Here is an 11485-nt window from a genome sequence, read left to right on the forward strand (position 1 = left end):
CACACTTCCCTTTCTCTTTCTCTCTCCCTCTCAAATCAATGGAGAAAACAAATTATTTGAGGATTTTCAGTTCTGTTTGGCATCTCCCTTATGAATTGCTCCTGGTAGATCCTCCTACTGATATGAATGATTAGTAATGTTTCCTGAGCACATACCTTGTGCAGCCTCTACGTAAACACTTTACTGGCATGCTTTCCTTTAAGCCTCACAAAATTCTATGATGTAACAACTGTTTGTAGAAGTGAAAACAAAGGCTTAGAGGTTAGAAATTTGTCAAAGGGTCACACATAGCAACTCAAGGGGCAAAGCTAAGCCTCTGAGTCCATAATCCACTATGTTTGCTCCATAGATATATGGACCATCACTTTATTTATTTAATTATTTTTATTATTTTTTTTTTTGAGAGGGGAGAGATGAAAAGCATCAACTCATAGTTGCTTCACTTTATTGTTCATTGATTGCTTTTTTTTTACATATTTATTTATTTATTTATTTATTTATTTACAGAGACAGAGAGAGAGTCAGAGAGAGGGATAGATAGGGACAGACAGACAGGAATGGAGAGAGATGAGAAGCATCAATCATCAGTTTTTCGTTGCGACACCTTAGTTGATCATTGATTGCTTTCTCATATGTGCCTTGACCGTGGGCCTTCAGCAGATCAATTAACCCCTTGCTTGAGCCAGCGACCTTGGGTCCAATCTGATGAGCTTTGCTCAAACCAGATGAGTCCGTGCTCAAGCTGGCGACCTCGGGGTCACGAACCTGGGTCCTCCTCATCCTAGACCTACGCTCTATCCACTGCGCCACCGCCTGGTGAGGCCATTGATTGCTTCTTATACGTGCTTTGACCTGGGGGTTCAAGCTGAGCCAGTGACCCCTTGCTTAAGCCAGCGACCTTGGGATCATGACAATGATCCTGTGCTCAAGCCAGCAACCCTGTGCTCAAGTGGGCATGCCTACACTCAAGCCAGCAACCTCTGGGTTTCAAACTGGGGACCTCAGTGCCCTGGGTTGACTCTCTAATCCACTGTGTCACCACAAGTCAGGCTAAACCAGTGGTAGTCAGCCTGGTCGCTACCACCCACTAGTGGGCGTTCCATTGGGTGGTAGCAGAGCTACCAAAGTATGTATATAAGTAAAAGGATAGATTTAACTATAGTAGATTGTTTTATAAAGATTTATTCTGCCAAACTTAGTGAAAACCCGACACAAAGTACTTGGTAAGTAAGTATTATTATTATATGCTTTAACTTGCTATAACTCTGCTTTATAAATTTCATAAAGTTACTTCCCTACTTTATAAATCACCATTTCTGTGGAACCGGTGGGTGGTTAGAAAATTTTACTACTAACAGAGATACAAAAGTGGGCGGTAGGTATAAAAAGGTTGACTACCCCTGGTTTAGATAGACAGCATCTTTATCTTTAAAAATCTGTTGAGACATAGTAATGACACAAGATTGAATTAGAGAATCTGACTTCTACTCTAGGCTCTACTACTGATTAGCTAACTAGTGCACCTTGGATCTGACTTCTCCAGGTATTGGTTTCTTCATCTGAAAACAAGAGCTTAACCAGATTGTCCTTAAGTTTATTTTGGCATTGATATTTTGCAACTCGAGGCCCCTTTGCTAAGATTGGAAGAGTATCTTCAAGCCCCAGCATTACAACCCCCTGGCTGCACGACTAGGCAGAGATCCCTTGACTAGGTGACTAGATAGAGCACTACCAAAGCATGAACACATGTGAGGCTAATGGAATAGATGCAGGTTTCCTGGTTTTCCCCTCAGTCCTAGTGATTCCATTCCCTTTAATCATTTATTCTTTCCCTCGCCCCTTGGTTGGCAAACCGCGGCTCGTGAGCCACGTGGCTCTTTGGCCCCTTGAGTATTTAGCAAGGTCCAGTTTAAGAGTACCCTAATTAAGTTAATAACAATGTACCTACCTGTATAGTTTAAGTTTAAAAAACTTGGCTCTCAAAAGAAATTTCAATCATTGTACTACTGATATTTGGCTCTGTTGACTAATGAGTTTGCCAACCACTGCCCTAGCCAATGCAGAGGAAGTGTAGAGCTTAAAAGCATAGGCTTTGGCCTGACCTGCGGTGGCACAGTGGATAAAGCGTCGACCTGGAAACGCTGAGGACGCCGGTTCGATACCCTGGGCTTGCCTGGTCAAGGCACATATGGGAGTTGATGCTTCCAGCTCCTCCCCCCTTCTCTCTCTCTGTCTCTCCTTCTCCTCTCTAAAATGAATAAATAAATTAAAAAAAATTAAATGTTTAAAAAAAAAAAAGCATAGGCTTTGGAGAAAGAGAACCAAGTTTAAATCTTGACTTCCCCACAGATCAGTTATATGACACTGGATAAGTTACTTACCTTTCTGAGCCCAAGTTTACTAATCTATAAAATAGAAATTTTACTATTTCACAGGGATAAGTATTCTCAGGATTATATTTCATAGGATTAAGGTAATGAAGATAAATATGTGCAGTAGATTGTTTCCAAAGATAGTCACATCTCTCATCCCATATACTCTTTTTTTTTTTTTTGTATTTTTCTGAAGCTGGAAACCGGGAGAGACAGTCAGACAGACTCCCGCATGCGCCTGACCGGGATCCACCCGGCACGCCCACCAGGGGCAACGCTCTGCCCACCAGGGAGCGATGCTCTGCCCCTCCGGGGTGTCGCTTTGTTGCGACCAGAGCCACTCTAGCGCCTGGGGCAGAGACCAAGGAGCCATCCCCAGTGCCCGGGCCATCTTTGCTCCAATGGAGCCTCAGCTGCGGGAGGGGAAGAGAGAGAAAGGAGAGGGGGAGGGGTGGAGAAGCAGATGGGCGCTTCTCCTGTGTGCCCTGGCCGGGAATCGAACCCGGGATCTCTGCAAGCCAGGCCGATGCTCAACCACTGAGCCAACCGGCCAGGGCCACATCCCATATACTCTTGCAGTGTGACCACAGATAGAATCTATTTTTCTTTCCCTTGAATCTGGCCCGGTGACCTGTTCTAACAACATAATGTGGTGAAAATGATGCTATATAACTTCCAAGGCTGGGCCCTAAACATCTACAAGTTATACCTTGACCTCTTAAAATGCTCCTCTTGGAGAACCCAGTCATCATGCAAAGAAGGCCAAAGCAGCTCTGCCACCAGACTCACATGCAGGAGCACGGAGGCCCCAGGCCAACATCCCAGCTGAGTTTCCAGTCTGTGGGCCAGCACCAACTGCCACCCGTCCTGGGTCCTCAGCTGACACCACAGGAAGCAAAAAAATCCAGCCAATCCATGGATTTGTGAGATCATGTGAGAAATGATCATTGTTGTGTTAAGGCACTAAGTTTGGAGGTAGTGCTTTATGCAGCAATAAAAAACTAAAACTGGCCCTGGTTGGTTAGTGTTACATCCTAGCGAGAAAGACTACAGCAGACCCAAAGTGAATTTTATAAGTTTTATTGAAAACCTGCGCAGGGACTGCAGGCAACTCACACGGGGGCACACTGCAGCCCCCCAAACCTGCACAGGGACTGCAGGCAACCCACGCCTCCGAAGAGACTGGAGCACTGCAGCCCCGAGCTTCTAAAATGGCTCCTTTTTATAGGGTGGCTATCTAGGATGAGCAACCATCATACAGAAGATGATGTGGCTGTTAGCTATTGGCTAGAGAGGTCGTGCGCAGTTACGGGGGGGGGGGGGGTATTGCTCAGTGGAGAATTTCAAACATAAACTTCTGATAAGGGTCTCTGACTCATCTGAACTCTGTGTTCTCGGCGTCACAGGGGCCCTTGTTGGCACTCCCTGTTCCTTCAGTAGTTACACTCTTGGCAGCCCCGAGCATATCAGTACTCCTTGAATCTAACATTCCCCCATCTCTTTTGGACATAAATCAAACCCTTGATTCTTCATCAGTGGGGAGAATGGTATAAGGCTGGGGCTCATGAGAATTTTCTACTTTAGCTGTAGCTATAAGCTAATTAGGTCAGGGGTCCTCCCTAGTATGTGCTGGCACGCTGATAGTGTGCCCTTAGTACTACAAGCTTTACGGACTAATTTCTTTCTGCCTTGTATTTTTCTTCTCTGTACTAACTTCTTACAACTTGCACAAACCTTCTGCAACTTACATAAACCTTCTGCAACTTACATAAACCTTCAACTTTTATGAACTTTCTTTATAACTAGCTTTCACAACAACTTACTTTTTCCTTTTCTTTCAAAAGTATTTCTATACCTTATACCTTCTATTATCAAAACTATACAATTCCTTTCTAGTCAAAACTCTTGATTTTTAAAAACCTTAACCTTCAGTGAGAACTAAGTTAGTAATAAGTAGTCCTCTTTTAAAGATTGCTTTTTGGAGGTGTCCTTTTCCTAAGTAGCCTATTGGACACATGACCAATATTCATAGGTTATTCTATAGTGGGAGCTATGAGCACATATATAATTTTCATTTACCTTATAGCTTCTCTCTCAGCCAAGGGACTTACACCCCCTTTCTGTATGACTCATAGTAGTGCATGCATCAAACCTTAAGATGACTTACTTGGCTTTCCTTTACCTTAGTTTCCCTCCCTCCCCAAAGTCTAATTAAAAGGAGGTCCTTAGTGAGTTCCTCTAGGCATTAGCCATGCGTGGACCAGTTAACTTCTGGTTTGTGGCTGAAGCAGGGCATGTGGTCCTTCTCAGGGTCAGCTTACAAGGGTTGGTGGGGTCAGTCTTCGCTGTCCACAAAGGTGTTTCTGCTGGGACTGCAAGCTTCAGCTGGCTGTGGTGGACCCAGGCGGGTATGCCTTCTACCTTGGCAGTAGTGGGAGTGGTCAGGTTCATGGTGTGTGGACCTGTCTACATGGGAGTCAGTCCTTGGGTGGTGTACTGCTAGAAGTGCCTCTTGGACAGTCTTTGAACAGTTTGCTGAGTAACCTATAAAACCTGTAAGTACTTAGGGAAAGGGTGTTACATTTCTACACTTTGCAGTTAGAGTTTAAGTCCTAGTGACCACTGCTTCTAGCTAGAATTAGCAGCAGGTCCCAGCCTATAATAGGCATGGGGCATTGAGATAAGAGAAATAAAGGAGATACTAAACATTAAATAAAGCAATAAAATCAGACTGTCAATACCCACAGTAGAGATCTTTGAGGGATAAATAAAACTTAAATATTCAAGCAAGGCATAGTAGATGGCCCTTGTGTTATTAGCTTATCTGCTACTTGGAAGAAATACCTTAGGCTCGTGAACGATGTCCTTGGGCCTTCAGTGGCAATTCCCAGCACTCTGGGCAAGGTCAGGTCACAGGTAGCTGGAGCAGGGCTAGAAGAGACTGAACCCTCCCTCCATGGAGCAAGGGGGCAGCTTACCTTCTTATGTCCCTCTTTCCACAGCACAGGTGTGTCAACCGGTGGGACCGGGAAGCCTGGCAGGCTTCAGTTCAATGACCTTTCTTTCCACTCAAGAGCAGGGCCTTGATGACATGCTATGAAGCGCCTTAGGGCGCTGGAGCCAAAAGTTGGTATTTCCTGACTTCGTTTGGGCCTTATTTGCCTTTTCTGTTACTTCCTTGGTTATTATAGACCTTAAAAGCCATGCTCAGAAGATCTCACTGAGGGGCTTGACTGAGAGCAAAATTGGGAATACAACAACAGATCCTTGGTACAAAAAGGAAGTCTTTGTACTTGACAGACTATACAATTCTATTATGGCTAAAGCAGTGGGTTTAGAAGGGGCCTATTCCCTAAATCTTCTCCTCGGGTCTGGCTCCAGATAGGAGGCGGGGATTCCCCGGAGCCAAAGCAGAAGAGGGCAGGGGCTGTAGCAAGGTGATGATAACCTCTAGCTTACTGCACTGTTATCTTTTGCCTGACTAAGCAGTGGCTCAGCCCTTGAGCTGGTGCCCAAGGGGGAGGGGCAAGTGCCTGAAACTGTGAGGGGAGCCTGCTGCTTCTCCTGCAGCCAGCTGCAGCCTGGCTGCCTTTTCTTTCTCTACCTCTGCTGCTATACTGGGCTGCATACTGACCATGCCACCTGCCTGCAGGTGGGTGCTGGTGATAGTATGCTAAACTCTCTGTTTTCTATGGGTCTAGCAATCCTTGGTTTGGCCAGTCTGCTCTTAAGTTGGCCATTCTAGTTCACAAAGAGACCGCAATGTGGCGGAATCAACAGGGGTCCCTTAGTCTCGTGCCCTGTGAGAGAAATTAGAAAAGTTATCAAGCAAGCACTGAAGAGGCATTAGGGCAGCAGATTACCCCTGACCCATGGCCCTTGACTCTCGAAGGAATCCTGTGAGGAAGCAATGGGCGAAGCAGACAAACAAACCAAATATGCACACAAAACAAACCAAACTTCTAAACCAAAAGCAAAGGGAGAAGGCAGCGTCCTGCGTTCCCTGACCAACCGGGTGGGGAGAAATCAGGTGGCGTCCCACCTGCTCTACTACACCCTTTTCTAACCAGAGCTCTGTTTCCAAATATTCAAAGAGGAAGCTTCCTTACTAAACAGTCTCAAGACTCCAAATGTTTCAAATCAGCCAAATTCCGTTTCAAACGGCAACTGCCGGAGACTGGCCAGCTGCCAACATCTGCTGCAGCCCACTCCGTGAGGAGGGGTCTTACACGGCCAATCTCACTGGGGCCTCCATCTGTTACATCCTAGCGAGAAAGACTACAGCAGACCCAAAGTGAATTTTATAAGTTTTATTGCAGACCTGCACAGGGACTGCAGGCAACCCATGCAAGGGAGCACTGCAGCCCCCCAAACCTGCGCAGGGACTGCAGGCAACCCACACAGGGGAACACTGCAGCCCCCCAAACCTGCGCAGGGACTGCAGGCAACCCACGCCTCCGAAGAGACTGGAGCACTGCAGCCCCCCAAACCTGCTCAGGGACTGCAGGTAACCCACACAGGGGAACACTGCAGCCCCCCAAACCTGCACAGGGATGCAGGTAACCCATACGGGGCACACTGCAGCCCCCCAACCTGCGCAGGGACTGCAAGCAACCAACGCCTCCGAAGAGACTGGAGCACTGCAGCCCCGAGCTTCTAAAATGGCTCCTTTTTATAGGGTGGCTATCTAGGATGAGCAACCATCATACAGAAGCTGATGTGGCTGTTAGCTATTGACTAGGGAGGTCGTGCACAGTTACGGGGGGGGGGGGTATTGCTCAGTGGAGAATTTCAAACATAAACTTCTGATAAGGGTCTCTGACTCATCTGAACTCTTTGTTCTCGGCGTCACAGGGGCCCTTGTCAGCACTCCCTGTTCCTTCAGTAGTTACACTCTTGGCAGCCCCGAGCATATCAGTACTCCTTGAATCTAACAGTTAGCTCAGTGACAGAGCATCAGCCAGGTGTGTAGATGTCCCAGGTTCAATTCCTGGGTCAGGGCACACAAGAGAAGCATCCATCTGCTTTTCCACCCCTCCCCCTTTCCCTTTTCTCTCTATCTCTCTCATCTCCTCCCTGAGCCACAGTTCAATTAGAGCAAGTTGGCCCCAGGCATGGAGAATGGCTCCATGGCCTCCCCTCAGGCACTGAAATAGCTCAATTGTTGAGCAACAGAGTATGGGCTTGCTCTGTGGATCCCATAGAGCAGTGGTCCCCAACCCCCGACCACAGACCGGTGTACTGGTCCGCAGAGAAAGAATAAATAACTTACATTACTTTCGTTTTATTTATATTTAAGTTTGAACAATGTTTTATTTTTTAAAAATGACCCAGATTCCCTCTGTTACATCCGTCAAAGACTCACTCTTGACGCTTGTCTCGTAAGTTCGGCAATTACATTTAAAAATACCACAGTTTTGCCTGACCCGTGGTGGCGCAGTGGATAAAGCGTCAACCTGGAACGCTGAGGTCGCCGGTTCAAAACCCTGGGCTTGCCTGGTCAAGGCACATATGGGAGTTGATGCTTCCTGCTCCTCCCTCTTCTCCCTTTCTCTCTCTCTCTCCTCTCTAAAATGAATAAATAAAATCTTAAAAAATAAATAAATAAAAATACCACAGTTTTTACACTCGTCACATAATTTTATTTTGTGCATTTATCCGTCCCACCCTAAAGGCCGGTCCGTGAAAATATTTTCTGACATTAAACCAGTTCATGGCCCAAAAAAGGTTGGGGACCACTGCCATAGAGGCACATGTGGGAGTCTATCTCTCTGCCTCCCTGCTTCTCACTTAAGAAAAAAATGTAATAAAACAATAAACAAAAAAGCCTGAAACCAAGCCTAACCGGTGGTGGCACAGTAGATAGAGCATCAACCTGGGACTCTGAGATCCCAGGTTCAAAACCTCAAGGTTACCAACTTGAGTGCACGTTCATCCAGCTTGAGCACAGGGTCTCAGGCTTGAGCATGGTATCATGGAGATGATCCCAAGGTCACTGGCTTGAGCAAGGGGTAACTGGCTAGGCTGGAACCTAACCCCCTCCTCCTCCAGGAATAACACTGGGGAACAAAATTTTTGTTGCATCCACAAAAACACTTGTTCTTACCTAATTCAGTGTGCTGATCTCAAATCTGACATTAGTTTTTCTCTGTAAGATTCACTTTTTTTGCAATTCAAGATTTTACGTTTTCATCTTATTGTAAAATTTTCAACATTTAGTTTAACATAATGAAGTAGAATGTCTTCTTGGGCATCATCTTTGTGACAATATAATAATTTATATAATGCAGTAAATACACTAATACACTAAAAGATATGATTGCATCAGAATTTGTCTACAATTTCAAAATAGAACATATTAAAACATTTATTTTAGGCCCTGGCTGGTTGGCTCAGCGGTAGAGCATCGGCCTGGCGTGCAGGAGTCCCGGGTTCGATTCCTGGCCAGGGCACACAGGAGAAGCGCCCATCTGCTTCTCCACCCCTCCCCCTCTCCTTCCTCTCTCTCTCTCTCTTCCCCTCCCGCAGGCGAGGCTCCATTGGAGCAAAGATTGCCTGGGCGCTGAGGATGGCTCTGTGGCCTCTGCCTCAGGCGCTAGAATGGCTCTGGATGCAACAGAGCGACGTCCCAGAGGGGCAGAACATTGCCCCCTGGTGGGCATGCCGGGTGGATCCCGGTCGGGCGCATGTGGGAGTCTGTCTGACTGCCTCCCCGTTTCCAGCTTTGGAAAAATGAAAAAAAAAAAAAAGACAAATTCTAAATGTTAAACAAAAATTCTAAATGTTAAAAAAAAACAAACTACAAAAATTCTAAATGTTAAAAAAAAACACTACAATTATGTAAAAGTGATGTTTGTAAAACATTAATTGCCTTGTGGTTATGTTCAATCCAAGAGTCGTTGCCCTTTAACTCCAATTTAAAAACCAATGCATGCCATTAACTGTAACAAAAAGAAATTAAAATTGCATAAAAATTAGAGCATGCACCAAAACACGGATTTTAGATTTGGAATCAACGATGCAGAAATATATAGAAATAGTTCTAAAACCTCATGCAACAGAAAATGAAAAAAAAATTGTTCCCCAGTGTAATCAATGAAAAACTAAAATGATGCAACTACAAGCTGATGCTTCTCATCTTTCTTCCTTCCTCTCTCTCCCTAAAATAAATTAAAAACTGAAACCAAGAACTTAACACAGTACCTGCCCCATAGTAAGTACTCAAAGGAGGTGTGTGTTGGAAGTGGTAATGGTAAAGGAGTGTTGTAACAGGTTTCTCCTATTAAAGAGAAAAGTAACAGTCTGGGGCAAACTGTATAAAGATGTAAAAGATCATCTAACCCCAAAAACTTATTCTTCAAAATTCCTGTCCTTCCCATTCCCAGGGCTCTCACAATCAAAACAGCACAAAATGATGCAGGAAGTGGCCATTTTTATGCAACTCTTTCTTGAGAAAAGTCCTTTTGTTGTAAAGTGCTAAATATTCACAATTCCACGGGGTTTGTTTTTGTTTTGTATTTTTTGTATTTTTCTGAAGTTGGAAACAGGAAGGCACTCAGACAGACTCCCGCATGCGTCCGACCGGGATCCACCTGGCACGCCCACCAGGGGGCAATGCTCTGCCCATCTGGGGCATTGCTCTGTTGTGACCAGAACCATTCTAGCGCCTGAGGCAGAGGCCATAGAGCCATCCTCAGTGCCCAGGCCAACTTTGCTCCAATGGAGCCTTGGCTGTGGGAGGGGAAAAGAGAGACAGAGAGGAAGGAGAGGGGGAGGGGTGGAGAAGCAGATGGGCGCTTCTCCTGTGTGCCCTGGCCGGGAATCAAACCTAGAACTTCTGCACGCCACGCCAACGCTCTACCGCTGAGCCAACCAGCCAGGGCCTTTCCGCGGGTTTTTGTAGAGCCATGTAGTCCAAATAAGTTTTTGAAAAGTTATATCAAGGAGGAAATTTATTAAATATGCCAGCCGTATACAGCTTACACTGGGTATCCCAAATCGTGTGTCTTAATATTCCAGGGTTTGGTTATATATTCCTAATCACATATGGGAGGGGGAAAAGCCTGACATCATGGCATAAGCTTATAATCTTTGTTTTTCCCTACACAGGTTTGGGGTGGGAAGGGGGGATGGGACACAATTCATTAGCAAGTTCACAACATTAGTTTACAGGATTCATACAAAGACGTTTTTATACATCAAAACTTACAATGCAACACAATGGTAAAAATGTTATTTTATATATTAAAAGACATTCCTATGTTTTCTAGTGTTCATTTGTTATTTCTTTGTTCAGAAATACATATATTTGCCTGACCTGGTGGTGGCACAGTGGATAGAACGTCGGACTGGGATGCGGAAGGATCCAGGTTCGAGACCCCGAGGTCGCCAGCTTGAGTGCGGGCTCATCTGGTTTGAGCGAGGCTCACCAGCTTGGACCCAAGGTCGCTGGCTCCAGCAAGGGGTTGCTCAGCCTGCTGAAGGCCCACGGTCAAGGCACATGTGAGAAAGCAATCAATGAACAACTAAGGTGTTGCAATGCGCAATGAAAAACTAATGATTGATGCTTCTCATCTCTCTCTGTTACTGTCTGTCTGTCCCTGTCTATCCCTCTCTCTGACTCACTCTCTGTCTCTGTAAAAAATAAATAAATAAATAAAATTTAAAAAAAGAAAAAAAAGAAATACATATATTTGGTTACATGCTTTTTGGAAGGGAGAGGTAGTTTCCATAAAGACAAATGCCTGTATATGGCCCATTAGTAAAAGAAAAGGTTTAACTTAATCTCTCTCTCCTCTCCTACCTGGCTAGCTATCTACCTGCCTCCTCACAGGTGTGGGGGGAGGAATTTCTTCATTTACAATACAATGTTACCTGCCATCCTGTTTTTTGTGTAAATCACACAAGCACAAAGAATCATATTTACAAGATCTCCCTACATGCCTAGCCCAAATTAATAAAGTGTTCTTTAAGCTTCTAAATTATTAATATTAATTCTGTACCTTCTGGTACCTTACAACACTTCCTTCCACTGAACTTTTCTCTCAGTTCCCTTCGTTGGTTTTCTGGGATCCCGTAACACATACTTTTTCAAATGACAGCACTTAACATAT

Source organism: Saccopteryx leptura, chromosome 4 (assembly GCF_036850995.1).
Source record: "Saccopteryx leptura isolate mSacLep1 chromosome 4, mSacLep1_pri_phased_curated, whole genome shotgun sequence".
NCBI classification, from domain to species: Eukaryota; Metazoa; Chordata; class Mammalia; order Chiroptera; family Emballonuridae; genus Saccopteryx; species Saccopteryx leptura.